Raw genomic sequence first — 22,466 nt, forward strand, 5'->3', positions numbered from 1 at the left:
AACCTATTAACAACTGAAAATTAATTATGATGTTATTTAGAAAAACCTTTTGTTTTTGCTATTTCAAATATTAATTATTTTACTTAGTGAACTATGCGGCCCGCGACAAGGTGTAAATTTGTGTATAAGGAACTTGCACTGGAAAAAGTGCCCACCTCTGCACTAACTAGTCAGCTCGCTTTTCAGAACTCGTGTTCTGAAATCGGATCGTTTGATATTTACCTAGATTTAATACTGCAACTCAACCTTGACATTTTTGAATGCATCTAAGCCCTTGATACATGACTCATAAAGTGTGACGTTGCTACTGATAAGAAAGTTAACATTTAAAATAATATCAACTAAATTACAAATTATAATCATGAACGATTATATAAAGAGAGAGAGAGAGAGTTGGAAGGGAGGGAGGGAGGGATATTGTACGTAACGTCTTGGCAATGAACTACAATACTATGGATGTGTCAGACAACTGACTTTTTAAGAATATAATATTTGGACTTAAATAAAGAATCTTTTCATAAATATAATGTCTTGAGTTACAACAGTGGAGTTAAATTCCTAAAACACGTCTTTGAAAGAATGACTTATGCAACAATAGTAATGGCCAGTCAAACTTTGTTACATGACTTGCACTAAACAATCATGCGCAACAGTAGACCAAAGCATCAAGAAAACTTTACTAGATTCCTTCCAAATCTTAGGGGTGTATGTAGTTAAAACTCTTTGGAATTTTAATAAATTCAATAGGTTATTTAACGTGACAATTTTGTCTTGACGAATCGCGATTCAGCATTGTAAAGTGCACATTATGTTACCGTTCATCCTCTGCTTTGATATTAACAACTCACATATCTATAATATAATAAATATGACGGTATCTCGGCTTCATTTGTCGTGAATCAGTAAGCCAGATAGATGGGAGCTTGTCGATAAATGGCTACAGTAATTATCGCTTTATGTAACATCTCTGTAGAGCGTAGACAGCTTTCCGCTGATCGATATTCGGATAGAATGTAATATATATTGTTGTACCAGAGGTACATACCAGCTGTAAAAGTGATCAAAAATTAAACAGGGACAAATAACCTTTAGCTATAGTGTTTTACAGTTACTTTCAAAGGCAACTGTATTTCTTAAAATATTGATGAAAAATGTCCTTTTTGCTGAGTACGTGTGAAAATGTCCATAGTTACTTATTGTATTAATTTTTGTTTCAGTGTGATCGGCTTCAATTATTCCTGGTGGGGCTATAACCTATTGTTGTATTATAAGTGATAGAAAGGCACGAAGCTAAGTAATGGCCAGGTTGGAAGGTATGCTCAGGTTCAGCGGGCCTGCAGATGATAGATTTGGTGAAGGTGGCGACTGGAACGGACGGAAACATTTGCTCTTCCCACCAATGTTGGAAAAATACCCTAGTCTCCAACGCCTCCACAACCAAAGTTCTACGGAAACGAGTGGACTTGGAGAGACGATTACTTCTAGTTTCTCATCACAGGAAAGTATCGCTAGTATTCGGAGTGGGACGGAGATTGAAAGAGTCAACGGTGAAGGAAAGACTGAAGTGGAAAATAATTCCGATGCGGTACCTGTTTCTCAACAAATGCAAAGGTCGTTTACTAAACAGACTGAAAGCTATGGCAAGGAATCTACAGATACGATACACTATCTTAAACCTCCTTCAGCTTCAAATCAACAGGCTTCTAATGAAGAGGAGCCTGATTTCGATGCATTGTTTTCACAAGGTGAGGTCGCTACAAATGTACAAGGCATAGATGGGTACAGAAAAATAACCACCGACAAGGAGCATGAATCCCGATCACGATGTTCATCTATCAAAAGTAGGACCTCTGTTGGGTCCTTTAGGTCTAGATCTGGGTCTAACAGGGCCAGCAGAAAGTTTCTGGGAAGGAACACTGAATCTGCATGGATGAAATGGTCCCGTGAAAGGATGGCCTCTAATAGGCGTCGAATGGCTCTGTTAGAGCAACCCAACCCCAAAGAGAGGGAAAGGGCATCGACCCCGATCAAAAAGGCACGCCAGGAGGGACTCGTATTTGTGCATCCAGATTTGGAGGCGAAATATCTCTGTGAGGAAGATGTACACCATATTCAAAGACATCGACAACAAAGACTGGAGACGTACAATGCCATAGAAAACTCTAGTAGAAAAAGTCGATACCCGCAACGTGTAATATCTAATCAAACATCGGAGAAGGATATGGAAGTTTTGAGAAATTTCTGGCATCACAGACTTTTTGTTCGCTCAAGATATGTTTCCATCGTACTCGGTGTCATTACAATAATAATTCTGATAATCAGCATCTGCAGTAAAGAATGGATTATCTACCCATCCGAAAACAGTAAGTACAATATATTATTATATATCAAAGTGATGTAATACAACTACCAAACACTCGTACTTATCAACCTATTAAACTTACTGACTTACTTAACTTAACATCTGTGCGTATAAACATCCATAAAGAAATATTCAATTCCAGTATTTATTGTGACATACTGATCCACTCTAGCTGGTCTAAGTTGTTGAGTGTCCGCGTTGGGTGCGGGCGGTCGCGCGTTCGAACCAAGGCCGAGTCATACCAAAAGACATAAGAATGGTACTAGCGGCTGCCTCGCTTGGCGTTCAGCATTAGGAGGTTAGTGTTAGGACTGGTCCACCGGGTGTCACAATAGTGTGACTGGGTGAGACATCATGCTATATGTATGTGACATGATGCCCCAGTGCTAGTCATCATCACTATAAACTGCCAGGCATCGTAGCGATGAGACTGAAAAATTGTTAAAGCTACATTACAAATCCCAATCTCTCTCTCTCTCTCTCTCTCTCTCTCTCTCTCTCTCTCTCTCACACACACACACACACTCACACACGAAAAGAATTTAAATGTCTGGACTTGTATAATCTGGACTCAATAACTTTTTTCTTTCAATTTGCAGAATATTACCCAAATTTATTTTTTAATTACAATTTGTCAAAATGTTGTCATACAGAACTACAATTAAGAAAGACCATATTAATTATTAAATAGACAAACGTACCATACAAACAAATTTTTTTCTTATATAAAGACTTACGCTGCGTAGTATATAATGATAGTTGAATACATTTTGTAAGGCGTTGTTATATTCAAGTACGGAATTCAAAGATGTACATTACTGAGTGTTGATATTTATTATCATTTATATGATCGAGGTGGTAGCAGGACATTTACCGACCGGCCAATCACCCTTTAATCATTTACCCCACCCTCTGTGTCAATTACCCCTGGGACAACTATTCCCATTACATGGTTATTTCCTTGTATAAAAGAAGCAAATACCCTGAATAAAAAAATAAAAGCAGAATCAAGAACGGTGCCTGGGGCCGCCATACTATATTAATAAGATGATGCCTAGATAACTGTTGGACCAGTTTGACATCAGTACTTGCCAGAATGTTAAGTTCCACTCGAAATTGAATCTTGTCCACATCTTGTGGTTATGAAAATTTGCACCAAATATGACCAATTTTTAGTTGATTAAGTATAATAACAATTTTGAAGTGAGAACCAAATGCATGATTATTACCCAAGCATAATATGAATATTTCCATTAGATATTGTGTCCATTCATATATAAATATGCTTCCAGAAGATCTGATATCCACTCATCTTTAAGTAGACTTACATGTCTATGCATATATAAATATGCTTACATGTATATGCATATATAAATAGGCTTACATAAGATCTCATGACTATGCATATCTAAATAGGCTTCGATAATATATATATATAGTCTTCCAGCTAAATATCATGATGAACATAGTTTTTATGACTGAGTGCAAATAGAAGTCAAATACGTCAGAAGTTGCTATCTAAATATGTTTTCTTACTTTTTTTTCCTCACTCAAATTCTAAAATTGTCGATCCCTGTATTTTACTTAAGGTCTTCACGATTTTTGAATGGCTGACTTCATTTATGGAACTTTAAACTAGATAGCAGATGTGAGGCAACAAAACCAATTTTTCTTTCAAATATTGCGAATTCATTATGGTTTGAAATGTCCAAATTTTTCCGGATTGCATGACAGACTGTATTGTTGGCGGATATTCATGAGTAAAGAAAGCTAACGAGAGATTGACGATATTTTACAATTAATGCATCGGTATTCTTTTTTTCATTCATACTTTGTTCGGGTTTTTTTTGGGTGGGGTGAGTGTTATATGCTGTCTTATTTACTATTTTGTGTAACCAAAAGACATTGCAATTTGGAGAATCAACAGTTTTGCAATGAGATAAATATATGGGCTAAACTGTACCTTGACCGAAAACTTCATGTTGAAATTCGTTGTCTGAAAATGCCTGTATCAGATTAACAGAGCGATTTAGATAATCAAGACTCCTTTCGTTCTGGAAAATTGTATCTGTAGCTATTTATGCTTGCGATGATCAATGGATTCTCTAGGTGTTGAGCTTAAACCACATATCAGGCCATATATAACAGAATGAATTAGAGTAATCTTTGAATAGTGTATCAACATCTCAGTGCCTGAGATTCCATCAATATTTGGTAAAGCATGGTTTAAATGGCTGATATACACATTCATCACAGCGGGTGGGAACCCGTTATTTTCTCTGTATAAAATATTGCCATCCACCGGGCATAATTGGTAATCTTGGCTTAGAAGCGTCAAAGTCATATATTTAACGCACAAGATCGTCTTAGATTCCTGAAATTATTATAGTCTCCATTTCTGACTAGCCACGCATAGTCATAATATCAAACTGCGCAATATGAAGCAGATTTGTCAAAGCTTAAGATGGGCACGAGATATGTAATTTTAATAAAAGCAAAAGAGTGAATGTATGAACAAGTCCTGAAAACAGGCTAGTGTTCTTCTTGCACGATATTACCTATCATATCTTTGTGAAGCTGACTAAGACAAATTCATACATAATATATTTTCATCATTGTGAGCTCTATAACCAATTTAATTTAGAATACAATTGTCATTGAACTTTGCTTTCCAAACCCCTTTAGTAAATTACAGTTATTCTAACCATGCCCTACTCAGCTATCCTTACCGCCAGACTTAATAACTTTTCTGTGAGATATCCTTTGTGATAATAGCTGCCCATGTCGGCAGCAGACTGACTTAATGAGCTAGGGGAAACTTAATGATATATAACATTTACACTTCACTATTAACAAAATAATACGAAGATATGCAAACAGACGGAAGAAGACAGACATGATGGGGTTAGATGCACGCAAGATGTGTCATTTTCGTTGCGCAATGTTCAAGATAGTGAATGTGTAGTTGGATTTTTTCTGTTTAATTTTGAGATTTCCCGTGAACTTTATTTCTAAATTCTGAATGAAATCGAGGTGAGAGTGCCGGTGTGTATTATATATTTCTGTCTCGAAAAACCTACACGCATCGGTTGATATGTCTTTTTCAGTCTATTTGTTTTCTTGATTAAAGTTAAATAATAAAGCACGGCTTGTCTCTGTAGCACAGCGATGTGCAATATAACATGCCTTGCATCAATGCTTTCAGTATCACCTGTACAGCTGGTATTGAGAAAACACTCAACCGATCGCAATGGAGATCAAAAGGATCCATTCTCATTAGCCAGATGCATCAATCTTCACCATAAATGTGCAAGTCTCTTTACAAAAATGTACATATACATACGGATATATCTATAGCTAACTACCTCCTAAATGTAATGCCTTTTGAAACACGTTTTAATTCTCATTTAGAGTTATTTGTAAACAGAAGTATCTCTTTGTAATATTACCTTACTTTATATGCAATGCAGTGTGAACAAAGTATATTGTACCGTGCATTAGCATGCTTCTTATATGTTGTTGCTGTTGTTGTGGGTTTAACACCATTATTCAGTGCATGGCGGCCAGTATAACTGGTGGAGGAAGAACCCGGGAAACTCCGGGAAGAATCACTGACCTACGCGAAGCTACTGGCAAGCTTTCTCACAATGGTACTAATTATATGTAATGACAGCGTGCATTATTGTGGTACATTTTATTTAAGTAACCTATGGATATGAAAGGAAAATCTGAAATATTAGACGATTCTTATGGTATTGCCTGTTTACGAATAATGGAGTACGGTCCTTGAGTTTGGTTATCTTTAATGTATCGTTCTACCTGTTTCAAAACAGCTTCCATTCAACGAATGAGAAAAGACATCATTTATATTAAACAAAATACATTATCGGGTCAAAACATGACACAATAGAAAGGATTCAATTTTCACACAAATGCGCCTAATTAATGAGTTTGTGATTCATCACTTTCCCTTAATTAATTTGCCGTGTTAGCAAAATGCTATTTCATTTTTAACTCTAATATCATCTAAAAATACGAGGTCTATTTTAGGAGTGCGACCGAGTAATTCACGGTAATTTTCCAAAATCGTGCTGGAAACTTAGCGTAATGTGCAGGGATTGTTCGTCAGATTATCAAATTCTGCTGTTATTTCTTTTGTCAAGTCTCTTCTATGATTTGAAAATGTAGCTTTTGCTTCTAATGGAGATGACTATTTCCCCACGAAATGTTCAGCTGTAGGATAGAATCTAAAGAGATATCTTTAAGAAATCTGGATTTATTTGGAATGATGATGAAAACTTTTTTAAAACATTACTACCATATTTTTTGGATATCACTTCTTACATAATGTATATAATTTTATTGAAATGTATATGTATACATATTAATTTTTTATTTCGAGTTTTTTTCGTTTGTTTGTTTTGTGTTTGTTTTTATTTAAAAAAATGTTTTTCTGCACGTAAATCTGTTGCTTTTTTCCCCTTCCTCTTCTCATCTGCCATATTCCAATCTTCCTCCTGTTTCTGCTTATTCATTCTGTAGTAAAACTTTTCAATTCCCTGTACAAATCATCGTGACGGCCAGTGCATCTGTTCAACAGTATTTCAAACGTCGATGTATTAAGGTCACCTGACAGACACCCAGACGATGTCTACTTATAATAAATAAATCTGATAGACATTGATACGAGGTTTACTTATAATAAACAGATCTTATGGACACTGATATGATGTCTACTTATAGTAAATGGATCTGATAGATACCGATATGATGTCTACTTTTAATAAATAGATCTGATTGGCACTGACATGATGTCTATTTATAATAAATAAATCGATAGACATCGATATGATGTATACTCATAACACTGGTCAACAGTGAAATCATTACTGACTTGAAAAGGCCCTAATCTGTAGTATTTTGGTGTGCCGAACACGAATATAACCGTGAAAAATTTGTATTGGCTCTCGTTTTGAAGATATTCATATACCTCATTTTCTATGTTTCACTGTGTAAATTTCTCCAGTAGGACTGCAGCAACATCCGGAATAATGATGTAACATTGCATAATACCATCATGCTCACATCATCCACAGTTGATTGCATCATTTTCTGATGCAATGCAATACTAATGCCATGCGGCTGCTGAAGTAAGTTGACGTCAGCAGTGTACTATACATGTGTAGGCCTATTATACTAATGCCAGGCGGCTGCTGAAGCTGACGTAAGCAGTGTACTATATAAAGCCCAATCAGATAGGTTCAGCATTTAAAATATTTTAGACGTTGTGCGAGACAGTTCAAGCTACTGTTACATAAAACTTATTATTTTATCCATTTACGTACAATAAAGAACAGTAATGCCTCGAAAGTGTGTTAATACCGCGGACAATTTTTGCTATATTTGTGGGGAAGTGACATTTGCCAACCAGAAGAAAAGTATCAATTCTCAAGTGAAGAAGGCATATCATCTTTACTTCGGATGCAAGGTTGGTGACCAAGACAAGCCTTGGGCTCCGCATATATGCTGTGCTACATGTACAACACAGCTTTCACAGTGGTTGAATTGCAAAAGGTCATCAATGCCGTTTGCAGTCCCAATGGTGTGGAGAGAGCCAAGCAACCACCTAAATGACTGTTACTTCTGCTTGGTTCCTCCTCTTTCCGGCGGAATAACGAAGCGAAAGAAGTCGAGAATAGTCTACCCAAACATTCCGTCTGCATTGAGACCAGTTCCACATGGTGAGGGACTTCCTATTCCAGAACCTCCAGCAGAATATTCTCTTGATTCATCTGACGAAGACAAAGGTGAGTCGACCTGTTCTTCTCCTGGTCTATCAGCATGCAGTGATCCAGATTTTCACTGTGGTGCATCATCAACCCCACACAGAATAACACAGGAAGAACTAAATGACCTGATTCGTGATTTGGACTTATCAAAGAACAAGGCAGAATTGCTAGGATCAAGACTCCAACAATGGAATCTTCTAGAAGAAGATGTCACAATTACTGCATATCGAAAGCGCTACCAACAATTGGAGCCTTTCTTCAGAAAGGAAAGTAATCTGATATTCTGTTCCGATATTGAGGGCCTCATGAATGCTTTAAAAATCACTCATGACCCACAAGAATGGAGACTATTTGTGGACTCTTCGAAACTGAGTCTCAAGGCTGTGCTTTTGCACAATGGAAACATTCTTCCATCTATTCCAGTAGCGTATGCTGTCCACATGAAAGAGACATACGATAACTTAAGGCAGCTACTGAATTCCATTGAGTATAACAAGTACAGCTGGCACCTCTGTGGTGATTTGAAGGTAGTTGCCCTTTTAATGGGACTGCAGCAAGGATATACAAAATACATGTGTTTCTTATGCGAGTGGGATAGCCGAGCAAGGGAAATGCACTACATGAGGAAGGAATGGACTCACAGGCAGAATGTAGCCATTGGAGAGAAGAATATCCAACACCCAGCTCTGGTTGAGGCTCAGAAAATCTTGCTACCACCCCTTCACATCAAACTAGGTTTGATGAAGAACTTCGTGAAAGCCATTGACCGGACTTTGCCAGCATTCCGATACCTGCATGAAAAATTCCCTCGACTCAGCGAAGCAAAGATTAAAGAGGGAGTTTTTGTGGGTCCTCAGATTCGAGAGCTTTTCAAAGATGACCGGTTCAACAACTTGCTGGAAGGTGACGCGAAACAAGCATGGAATGCTTTTCGCCTAGTTTCTACAAACTTCCTTGGAAATGTTAGGGCAGAAAACTATAAGGAACTAGTAGAAGACATGTTGATGAAGTATAAGAAACTTGGCTGCAATATGTCTCTAAAGATTCACTTCCTTCATTCCCATTTGGATTTCTTTCCTAGCAACTGTGGTATTGTTAGTGATGAACACGGCGAACGTTTTCATCAAGATATCGCAACAATGGAACAAAGATACCAGGGAAAATGGTCCACTACAATGCTGGCTGACTACTGCTGGACACTCCTCAGAGATGCTCCCGAACAGCTGTACAAGAGACAGGCGAAGAAATCTAAGATGTAGTCAATGACTTGATTTTTTATAGGTAGGCTATTACAGTTGACCTTTTACTATTGGAATGCATTTCGTTATGTAAACATTAATTTCTTGCAGATTACAAAAAAACTAGAGCCAATTTTGCAATTTGACTGTCATATTCGTGTTCAGCACATAAAAATTGATAAGAATTGACTAATTTTATTTCAGTAACATGACTTTTGTAAAAATTTGTTGTCCAGTGTAATAAATAGATCAGATGTACACTGATATGATTTATATTTATAATAAATAGAGCTAATTGACACCAATATGATGTCTACTTATAATAAATAGATCTGATTGACACCGATATGATGTCTATTTATAATAAATATAGTTGATTGACATCGACTTGATGTCTGCTTATAATACACAGAGAAATTAAAACCGATACGATGTCTACTTATAATAAATAAATCTGATTGACAACGATATGTCCACTTAAAATAAATATAGCTGATTGACACAAATATGATGTCTATTTATAAAAAAAATAGATCTGTTCGACATCGATATGATGTCTACTTATAATAAATAGATCTATGGACACCGATATTATGTCTTCTTATAATAAATAAATATGATATACACTGATACGAGGTTTACATATAATAAATATATCTTAAGGACACCGATATGATGTCTTCTTATAGTCAATGAATCTGATAGACACCGATACTGAGTCTATACAAAGATATGAAACACACCGATATGATGTCTACATTTAATAAATAGATCTGAAACACACCGATATGATGTCTACATTTAATAAATAGATCTGAAAGACACCGATATGATGTCTACTTATAATAAATAGAGCTGATTGACACCGATATGATGTCTATTTAAAAGAAATAAATCTAATGGGCACCGATATGATATCCATTTATAATAAATCGATCTGATAGACACCGATATGATGTCTACTTATAATGGACAGATCTAATGCACACCAATATGATATCTACTTATAATAAATAAATCTAGTGGACACCGATATGATGTCTAGTTATAATAAATCGATCTGATAGACACCGATATGATGTTTAGTTATAATAAATCATCTCATGGACACCAATATGATGTCTACTTGCAATAAATAGATCTATAGACACCCATACAGGGTCATGCTATGATGATCTTTTGATACACCTATCAAATACGCAGCCTTTGTAGTTTTGAAAGTAGAAAATATCTGAGCACATCGTTACAAACGGTAACTCCTCTTAACTCGAAATTCAAACCATTATCCGATATGCTACTAAAACTAAGTGGATGGGAAATTGTAAAATGCATTTAAAGATCATGTGATCAAATTAACAACATGTTGAGCATACCGGAACCTTTGAAAGAAATAGGTTGGCAACTTAACATTTTGATAGTCATAATAAGTATGTAAAACCTTGCTGTTTGATGAAAGAATTTTGAAAGAAAGAAGAGGAGAAATAACATTTAAAGTCTTCACTGAAAGCTTCATTTCTAATTACTAAGTTAATTCTTTAACATTATATTATTTATTTTGTCCGTTGGTAAAATGCTTTGTGTTCAGTCAGAGACCTAACAAACTGTAAGATCTAACTTCTGTGTATGGCACTGTCTGTTGAATCTAAAAGTATAGTTTTACACTTGATGACAAAGAGTGTTGACTGATAAATGTTTGCAAACTTTCACCAATAATTAGAATTGAAAAGAATAAGACGATCTTTAACATGTAATTTATTATTAAACGTAAGTTTCATAGTTCAAGGTTCTTTATTCACGTAAGCTTATAGACGTTTCTTATCATTACTGATATAAAGCATTTTAGTAAATAGGTTAATGAAACATACCGTGAAATGTATAAAATAAGACAACCTCCGTTATTCAACAAACGTGACGTCATAACATAATGTGTGTACATATGTAGCGAAACGCATGTAATAGCAATTTACAAACTTGAAAACAGCTTCAAGGATTTGTTGGAAATGAGAGAATCATAAGTCAGGAAACAAGGTTCTTTATTTGTCATAAATGACCTATGACGTTGCGATTACTGGTTAAAATAATCCTCCAACAATCTCATCATAGTGCCTAATTGAAAGTAATCATCACAACAGATGTACAAACAGTCCAAAATATTTTGAAACTTTTAAATATATCTTTTTTTATTTTGAATTTTTTTCGCAAGAAAATAGTGATCGATAAAAATGTATATGTATATGTCATATTTTCCATATGAAAATATCTAACTTATTTTCTGTAGTAAAAACACGCGAAGAATAATAATGCGAATACAGCGTGTTGTGTGCTTTTATCTAGCATGGTCATCACAATATGGACACGTTTCATAGTGAAGGGAGTTTTCGCAAACAAGCCTCAACTTCAAACATCGCATTTCACTATGTCGTTAATAAAAGTATAGTTCATCGCCAAAATTATAAAAAAATTGGAAGGAAAACAAACTAAAGGTACCGTTATTCCTCTATTCATTGCCAAAATTATTAGAATTCGGAAGAAAAACAAACTAAAGGTACCGCTTATTCGTCTATTTCTCTCTGACTTGCGTAAAAGACAAAAGTATGTTTGCAATGGTGTTTAAGACATATATATGTTTGTAACTGTGCTTAAGACACATGTATGTTTGTAATGGTGTTAAAGACAGAGGTATGATTTTAATGTTGTTTAAGACAGGTATGCTTGAAGTGGTGTTTAAGACAGGTATGTTTGCATTGGTGTTTAAGACAGAATTATGTTTGTAATGGTACTAATGAAAGAGGTATGCTTGTAATGGTACTTTCAGAATGTCGTTAAGCAAATTACTGCCGTAATAAAGGCCATCGAGTACATTTTTGAACAAAAATTCTGACGTCATTATTCAGGCATAAAAGTACAGGCCATAAATTATGGACTTAGTTTATTCGTTAAGATATTCATTTGACCACCGAATCACTAGAAGCAAGCATAGGTCAAAATTGCAACATGCTTGCTATAAGTATATTAGGGATATTAAACCCGAGTTGATATTTATATGTAAAACGATCTACCATTTGGTCTTTATCCATGTAAAATGACCTCTTTATTTGATAGTTTTCCATGTGGTGTATTGATCTATCATGTAAAATGATCTGCATATGTGATAGTTTTCCAGGTGTAATGATCTATCGATGTGGTCTTTATCCATGTAAAATGATCTGCATATGTGATAGTTTTCCAGGTGTAATGATATATCGGTGTGGTCTTTATCCATGTAAAATGATCCGCACATGTGATAGTTTTCCAGGTGTAATGATCTATCGGTGTGGTCTTTATCCGTGTAAAATGATCTGCATATGTGATAGTTTTCCAGGTGTAATGATCTATCGATGTGGTCTTTATCCATGTAAAATGATCTGCATATGTGATAGTTTTCCAGGTGTAATAATCAATCGGTGTGGTCTTTATCCGTGTAAAATGATCTGCATAGATGATAGTTTTCCATGTGTAATGATACACCGGTGTGGTCTTTATCCATATAAATGTCATACTGATGTTGTAGCTTCCCGTGTGTAATGATATGCAGGTATGCAAAGGTATGGTATTTATCATAGTGTCATGGTAACTTATTCTGATATTTATTCATTTAATCATTTGCAACGATCTACATGTGCAATGAAACGCATATGTATTATTTATCCACGTGCAGTGACACGATTTTGTAGTACTTATCCATGAGCAGTGGTATGAATATCAATGTGCAGTGACATGCTTCTGTAGCATTTATCCACGTGCAGTGACACGCTTGTGTAGTATTTATCCAAGTGCAGTGACATACTTGTGTAGTATTTATCCAAGTGCAGTGACATGCTTGTGTAGTATTTATCCATGTGCAGCGACATGGGTATGTAGTATTTATACATGTGCAGTGACATGCTTGTGTAGTATTTGTCTATTTGCAGTGATATGCTTGTCTAATATTTATCCATGTACAGTGACACGCATATGTAGTATTTATCCATGTGTAGTGGAAAGCATGTGTAGTATTCAGCCATGTGCAGTGACATGCATATGTAGTATTTATCCATGTGCAGTGACATGATTGTGTAGGTTTTATCCATGTGCAGTGACATGCTTGTGTAGTATTTATCCATGTACAGTGACACGCATATGTAGTATTTATCCATGTGCATTGACATGCGTATGTAGTACTTATATATGTGCAGTGACATGCATATGTAGTATTTATCCATTCGCAGTGACATGCGTATGCAGTATTTATTAATGTGCAGTGACATGCACATGTAGAATTTATCCATGTGCGGTGACATGCTTGTGTAGTATTTATCCACGTGCTTGTGTAGCATTTCTCCATTTACAATGACAAGCTTTTGTAGTATTTATCCATGTGCAGTGACATTGAAATTGCATATAAAGTATTTATTTATGTACAGTGACACGCATAAAAAGTATTTTTTCATGTGTTGTGGCAAGCGTATGTAGTATTTATCTATGAGCAATACATAATTTTGTAGTATTTATCCGTGTGCAGTGCCATGCTTGTGTAGCATTTATCCATGTGCAGTGCCATGCATATGTAGTATTTATCCAAGTGGAGTGACATGCATATATAGTATTTATCCATGTGCAGTGCCATGCTTGTGTAGAATTTATCCATGTGCAGTGCCATGCATGTGTAGTATTTATCCATGTGCAGTGATATGCATATGTAGTATTTATCCATGTGCAGTGCCATGCATGTGTAGAATTTATCCAAGTGGAGTGACATGCATATGTAGTATTTATCCAAGTGGAGTGACATGCATATGTAGTATTTATCCAAGTGGAGTGACATGCATGTGTAGAATTTATCCAAGTGGAGTGACATGCATATGTAGTATTTATCCAAGTGGAGTGACATGCATATGTAGTATTTATCCAAGTGGAGTGACATGCATATGTAGTATTTATCCAAGTGGAGTGACATGCATGTGTAGTATTTATCCAAGTGGAGTGACATGCATGTGTAGTATTTATCCATGTGCAGTGACATGCATATGTAGTATTTATCCAAGTGGAGTGACATGCATGTGTAGTATTTATCCATGTGCAGTGACATGCTTGTCTAGCGTTTCTCCATGTGCAATGACATGCATATGTATTATTTATCCACGTGCATGACATGCTTGTATAGTATTTATCCATGTACAGTGACATGCATATGTAGTATTTTTTCATGTGCAGTGAGACGCATATGTAGTATTTTATCCACGTGCAGTGACATGCTTGTGTAGCATTTATCCATATGCAGTGACATGCATATGTAGCATTTATGCATGTGCAGTGACATGCATGTACAGTAAGATGCTTGTATTGTATATTTGTCCACGTACAAACTATATGCTGGAGTGGAAGTTTTCCATGTACAATAGTGATGTGCTGTTTTCAACGTGTAATGATCTGCTGGAGTGGTATTCATTCATGTGCCATGATGTACTAGCTTGGTATTTTTCCATGTGCAATAATCTACTGACGTGGTATTTTTTCATGTGCAATGGCCTACAGGCGTTGTATTTTTCCATGTGCAATGGTCTACTGGCGTTGTATTTTTCCTACTGGTGTTGTATTTTTCCATCTGCAATGATCTACTGGCGTTGTATTTTTGCATGTGCAATGATGTACTGACGTGGTTTATTTTCCATGTGCAATAATCTACTGGCGTGGTATTATTTTCATGTGCAATGGCCTACAGGGGTTATATTTTTCCATGTGCAATGGTCTACTGGCGTTGTATTTTTCCTACTGGTGTTGTATTTTTCCACGTGCAATTATCTACTGGCGTTGTATTTTTCCATGTGCAATGATGTACAGGCATGGTTTATTTTCCATGTGCAATGATCTACTAGCGTGGAATTGTTTTCATGTGCAATGATCTACTAGCGTCGTATTTTTTTGATGTGCTAGTTTGGTATTTTTCCATGTGCAAAGATCTACTGGCGTGGTTTATTTTCCACGTGCAATGATCTACTAGCGTGGAATTGTTTTTATGTGCAATGATCTACTAGCGTGAAATTGTTTTCATGTGCAATGATCTACTAGAGTGGTATTTTTTTGATGTGCTAGTTTGGTATTTTTCCATGTGCAAAGATCTACTGGCGTTGTATTTTTCCATGTGCAGTGATGTACTGGCGTGGTTTATTTTCTTTGTGCAATGATCTACTAGCGTGGAATTGTTTTCATGTGCAATGATCTACTAGCGTGGTATCTTTTTGATGTGCTAGTTTGGTATTTTTCCATGTGCAAAGATCTACTGGCGTTGTATTTTTCCAGGTGCAATGATCTACTGGCGTGGCATTTGTTTCACGTGCAATGATCTACTGGCGTTTTATTTATTCATGTGCACTGATGTGCTAGTTTGGTATTTTTCCATATGCAATGATCTACTGGCGTGGTTTATTTTCCATGTGCAATAATGTACTGGCGTGGTTTATTTTCCATGTGCAATGATCTACTGGCGTGGTATTTATTCATACGCAATGATGTGCTAGTCTGGCATTTTTCATGTGCAATAATTTACTGGCGTGGTTTATTTTCCACGTGCAATGATCTACTGGCGTGGTATTTTTTTTTTCAATGTACAATGTTCTACTGGCGTGGCAGGTTTTCATGTGCAGTGATCTACTGGCGCGGTATTTATTCATGTGCAATGATCTACTGGCGTTGTATTTTTCCATGTTCAATGATCTATGGGCGTGGTTTCTTTTCTTCATGTGCAATGATTTACTGGCGTGGTATTTATTCATATGCAATGATGTACTGGCGTTGTAATTTTCCATGTGCAATGATCTACTGGCATTGTATTTTTCAATGTGCAATGATCTACTGGCCTGGTTTATTTTCCATGTGCAATGATCTACTGGCGTAGTATTTATTCATACGCAGTGATGTGCTAGTCTGGCATTTTTCCATGTGCAATGATCTCCTGGCGTGGTTTATTTTCCATGTGCAAAGATCTATTGGCGTTGTATTTTTTTCGTGTGCAATGATCTACTGACGTTGTATTTCTTTGAAGTGCTAGTTTGGTATTTTTCCATATGCAATGATCTATTGGCGTGTTATTTTTTTCCGTGTGCAATGATCTACTGGCATTGTATTTTTCCATGTGCAATGGTCTACTGGCGTTGTATTTTTCCATGCGCAATGGTCTACTGGCGTTGTATTTTCCATGTGCAATGGACTACTGACGTTGTATTTTTCCATGTGCAATGATCCACTGGCAGCGTTGTATTTTTCCATGTGCAATGATCTACTGGCGTGGTTTATTTTCCATGTGCAATGATCTACTTGCGTGGTATTTATTCATATGCAGTGATGTGCTAGTCTGGCATTTTTCTATGTGCAATAATCTACTGGCGTGGTTTACTTTCCACGTGCAATGATCTACTGGCGTGGTATTTTTTTCAATGTACAATGTTCTACTGGCGTGGCAATTTTTTCATTTGCAGTGATCTACTGGCGCGGTATTTATTCATGTGCAATGATCTACTGGCGTTGTATTTTTCCATGTTCTGTGATCTACGGGCGTGGTTTATTTTCTTCATGTGCAATGATTTACTGGCGTGGTATTTATTCATGTGCAATGATCTACTGGCGTTGTAATTTTCTATGTGCAATGTTCTACTGGCATTGTATTTTTCAATGTGCAATGATGTAATGGCGTTGTAATTTTCCATGTGCAATGATCTACTGGCGTTGTAATTTTCCATGTGCAATGATCTACTGGCATTGTATTTTTCAATGTGCAATGATCTACTGGCCTGGTTTATTTTCCATGTGCAATGATCTACTGGCGTAGTATTTATTCATACGCAGTGATGTGCTAGTCTGGCATTTTTCCATGTGCAATGATCTACTGGCGTGGTTTATTTTCCATGTGCAATAATGTACTGTCCTGGTTTATTTTCCATGTGCAATGATCTACTGGCGTGGTATTTATTCATACGCAATGATGTGCTAGTCTGGCATTTTTCCATGTGCAATGATCTCCTAGCGTGGTTTATTTTCCATGTGCAATGATCTATTGGCGTTGTATTTTTTTCGTGTGCAATGATCTACTGACGTGGTATTTCTTTGAAGTGCTAGTTTGGTATTTTTCCATATGCAATGATCTATTGGCGTGTTATTTTTTCCGTGTGCAATGATCTACTGGCATTGTATTTTTCCATGTGCAATGGTCTACTGGCGTTGTATTTTTCCATGCGCAATGGTCTACTGGCGTTGTATTTTTCCACGTGCAATCGTCTACTGGCGTTGTATTTTCCATGTGCAATGGACTACTGACGTGTTTTTCCATGTGCAATGATCTACTGGCAGCGTTGTATTTTTCCATGCGCAATGATCTACTGGCGTGGTTTATTTTCCATGTGCAATGATCTACTGGCGTGGTTTATTTTCCATGTGCAATGATCTACTTGCGTGGTATTTATTCATACGCAATGATGTGCTAGTCTGGCATTTTTCCATGTGCAATGATCAACTGGCGTGGTTTATTTTCCATGTGCAATGGTCTACTGCCGTTGTATTTTTTTCATGTGCAATGATCTCCTGGCGTGGTATTTCCTTGATGTGCTAGTTTGGTATTTTTCCATATGCAATGATCTACTGGCGTGGTTGATTTTCTTCATGTGCAAAGGTCTACTGGCGTTGTATTTTTCCATGTGCAATGATCTGCTGGCATGGTATTTTTCCATGTGCAGTGATCTACTGGCGTGGTATTTATTCATGTGCAATGATGTGCTAGTTTGGTATTTTTCCATATGCAATGATCTACTGACGTGGTTCATTTTCCATGTGCAATGATGTAATGGCGTGGTTTATTTTCCATGTGCAATGATCTACTGGCGTGGTATTTATTCATACGCAATGATGTGCTAGTCTGGCACTTTTCCATGTGCAATAATCTACTGGCGTGTTTTTTTTCCATGTGCAATGATCTACTGGCGTGGTTTATTTTCCATGTGCAATGATCTACTTGCGTGGTATTTTTTATGTGCAGTGATCTACTGGCGTGGTTTATTTTCTTCATGTGCAATGATCTACTGGCGTTGTATTTTTCCATGTGCTATGATCTACTGGCGTTGTATTTTTCCATGTGCAGTCATCTACTGGCGTGGTATTTATTCATGTGCAATGATGTGCTAGTTTGGTATTTTTCCATATGCAATGATCTACTGGCGTGTTATTTTTTCCCTGTGCAACGATCTACTGGCGTTGTATTTTTCCATGTGCAATGGTCTACTGGCGTTGTATTTTTCCATGTGCAATGGACTACTGGCGTTGCATTTTTCCATGTGCAATGATCTACTGGCGGCGTTGTATTTTTCCATGTGCAATGATCTACTGGCGTGTTTTGTTTTCCATGTGTAATGATCTACTGGCGTGGTTTGTTTTCCATGTGCAATGATCTACTTGCGTGGCATTTATTTATACGCAATGATGTGCTAGTCTAGTATTTTTCCATGTGCAATAATCTACTGGCGTAGTGTTTTTCCGTGTGCAATGATCAACTGGCGTTATATTTTTCCATGTGTAGTGATCTACTGGCATTGTATTTTTCAATGTGCAATGATCTACTGGCCTGGTTTATTTTCCATGTGCAATGATCTACTGGCGTAGTATTTATTCATACGCAGTGATGTGCTAGTCTGGCATTTTTCCATGTGCAATGATCTACTTGTGTGGTTTATTTTCCATGTGCAATGATCTATTGGCGTTGTATTTTTTTCGTGTGCAATGATCTACTGACGTTGTATTTCTTTGAAGTGCTAGTTTGGTATTTTTCCATATGCAATGATCTATTGGCGTGTTATTTTTTTCCATGTGCAATGATCTACTGGCATTGTATTTTTCCATGTGCAATGGTCTACTGGCGTGTTATTTTTCCATGCGCAATGGTCTACTGGCGTTGTATTTTCCATGTGCAATGGACTACTGACGTTGTATTTTTCCATGTGCAATGATCCACTGGCAGCGTTGTGTTTTTCCATGTGCAATGATCTACTGGCGTGGTTTATTTTCCATGTGCAATGATCTACTGGCGTGGCTTATTTTCCATGCGCAATTATCTACTTGCGTGGTATTTATTCATACGCAATGATGTGCTAGTCTGGCATTTTTCTATGTGCAATAATCTACTGGCGTGGTTTACTTTCCACGTGCAATGATCTACTGGCGTGGTATTTTTTTCAATGTACAATGTTCTACTGGCGTGGCAATTTTTTCATTTGCAGTGATCTACTGGCGCGGTATTTATTCATGTGCAATGATCTACTGGCGTTGTATTTTTCCATGTTCTGTGATCTACGGGCGTGGTTTATTTTCTTCATGTGCAATGATTTACTGGCGTGGTATTTATTCATGTGCAATGATCTACTGGCGTTGTAATTTTCTATGTGCAATGTTCTACTGGCATTGTATTTTTCAATGTGCAATGATGTAATGGCGTTGTAATTTTCCATGTGCAATGATCTACTGGCGTTGTAATTTTCCATGTGCAATGATCTACTGGCGTTGTAATTTTCCATGTGCAATGATCTACTGGCATTGTATTTTTCAATGTGCAATGATCTACTGGCGTGGTTTATTTTCCATGTGCAATAATGTACTGGCCTGGTTTATTTTCCATGTGCAATGATCTATTGGCGTTGTATTTTTTTCGTGTGCAATGATCTACTGACGTGGTATTTCTTTGAAGTGCTAGTTTGGTATTTTTCCATATGCAATGATCTATTGGCGTGTTATTTTTTCCGTGTGCAATGATCTACTGGCATTGTATTTTTCCATGTGCAATGGTCTACTGGCGTTGTATTTTTCCATGTGCAATGGACTACTGGCGTTGCATTTTTCCATGTGCAATGATCTACTGGCGGCGTTGTATTTTTCCATGTGCAATGATCTACTGGCGTGTTTTATTTTCCATGTGTAATGAGCTACTGGCGTGGTTTGTTTTCCATGTGCAATGATCTACTGGCGTGGTTTATTTTCCATGTGCAATAATGTACTGTCCTGGTTTATTTTCCATGTGCAATGATCTACTGGCGTGGTATTTATTCATACGCAATGATGTGCTAGTCTGGCATTTTTCCATGTGCAATGATCTCCTGGCGTGGTTTATTTTCCATGTGCAATGATCTATTGGCGTTGTATTTTTTTCGTGTGCAATGATCTACTGACGTGGTATTTCTTTGAAGTGCTAGTTTGGTATTTTTCCATATGCAATGATCTATTGGCGTGTTATTTTTTCCGTGTGCAATGATCTACTGGCATTGTATTTTTCCATGTGCAATGGTCTACTGGCGTTGTATTTTTCCATGTGCAATGGACTACTGGCGTTGCATTTTTCCATGTGCAATGATCTACTGGCGGCGTTGTATTTTTCCATGTGCAATGATCTACTGGCGTGTTTTATTTTCCATGTGTAATGAGCTACTGGCGTGGTTTGTTTTCCATGTGCAATGATCTACTTGCGTGGCATTTATTTATACGCAATGATGTGCTACTCTGGTATTTTTCCATGTGCAATAATCTACTGGCGTAGTGTTTTTCCGTGTGCAATGATCAACTGGCGTTATATTTTTCCATGTGTAATGATCTACTTGCGTTGTATTTTTCCATGTGCAATGATCTACTGGCTTTGTATTTTTCCATGTGCAATGATCTACTGGCCTGGTTTATTTTCCATGTGCAGTGATCTACTGGCGTGTTTTATTTTCCATGTGCAGTGATCTACTGGCGTGTTTTATTTTCCATGTGCAGTGATCTACTGGCGTGGTTTATTTTCCATGTGCAATGATCTACTTGCGTGGTATTTATTCATACGCAATGATGTGCTAGTCTAATATTTTTACATGTACAATAATCTACTGGCGAAGTATTTTTCCGTGTGCAATGATGTACTAGCGTGGTATTTTTTCATGATCTGTTGGCATGATTTTTTGTTGCTTTGTTTTACAATTTCATTTGTAATGATCTGCTATTGTTTTAATGTGTATTGATCTTATGATGTGTTATTGATTCATGTGCATTGTTGTAATGCTGTGGTAGTTTTCTATGTGGAACGATCTACTGGTGTGGCGTAGTGCATATTTAATTTGTATTATTTGTTGTCTTTTCTTAAGCATTACATCTTATATACATTTACATTTAGTCCCTGACCTTGTCCAAAATCAAATTCACTGTGTACCTGGCCAGGGATATTTTTTTATAAACAAAATAATACATAACTGATGTTTCTGTAAATTAAATTCACTGTGTACCTGGCCAGGGATATTTATTTTATAACAAAATAATACATAGCTGATATTTCTGTAAATCAAATTCACTGTGTACCTGGCCAGGGATATTTATTTGATAAACAAAATAATACATAGCTGATATTTCTGTACATATATGGATTAAATTTTAAAATCCGTATCAATGGATGTAAAAATGTTCGTTTGGGTTTGGGTGGAAGACATTAGATTTCCTCTTGAAATTTTGTAAACTTATTGACAACTTTTTGAATGTTTTATAGAGGAGGCTGACCTACATCTTGGCTCTGTTATCGTGTCTTACTTTTATGTGATGTTATTTACTTGACAAATTGATCATTCTTGTCTTAACATCTTGAAGAAGAATCAATCTTAGTGTTGTGCTCTTTTTTTCTTCATTTGTGGTGATTTATTTATTCAAATTAATATTCACTGAACTACGAAGTACTCATCAATAATAATCTCGGACTGGAACATTAATTTTGACTGTCGTGAATAAGGTAAGAATAATTTCGATAATATTATTGTGATACACCAAAAGACTTTGAGCACATCGCCACAGTCCGGATTAGCACATCAACACATTTAATATTGGAACTTAATTGGAATACTGCAGGAATTCGATTGGAACTTGATACATTTGGACTGTTAGGACTATTTGAGATTTTATTCACAATTCAATAAGTTATTTTGTTTTCACTTTGTATTCAAGGAAATAATTATTTGTTGAAATTTACAAAACATTTGTGGTTTTCACTCTTTTCTAGCACTTAGTTAAGAC

Source organism: Sinohyriopsis cumingii, chromosome 15 (assembly GCF_028554795.1).
Source record: "Sinohyriopsis cumingii isolate HCF-2022 chromosome 15, ASM2855479v2, whole genome shotgun sequence".
Lineage (NCBI taxonomy): Eukaryota > Metazoa > Mollusca > Bivalvia > Unionida > Unionidae > Sinohyriopsis > Sinohyriopsis cumingii.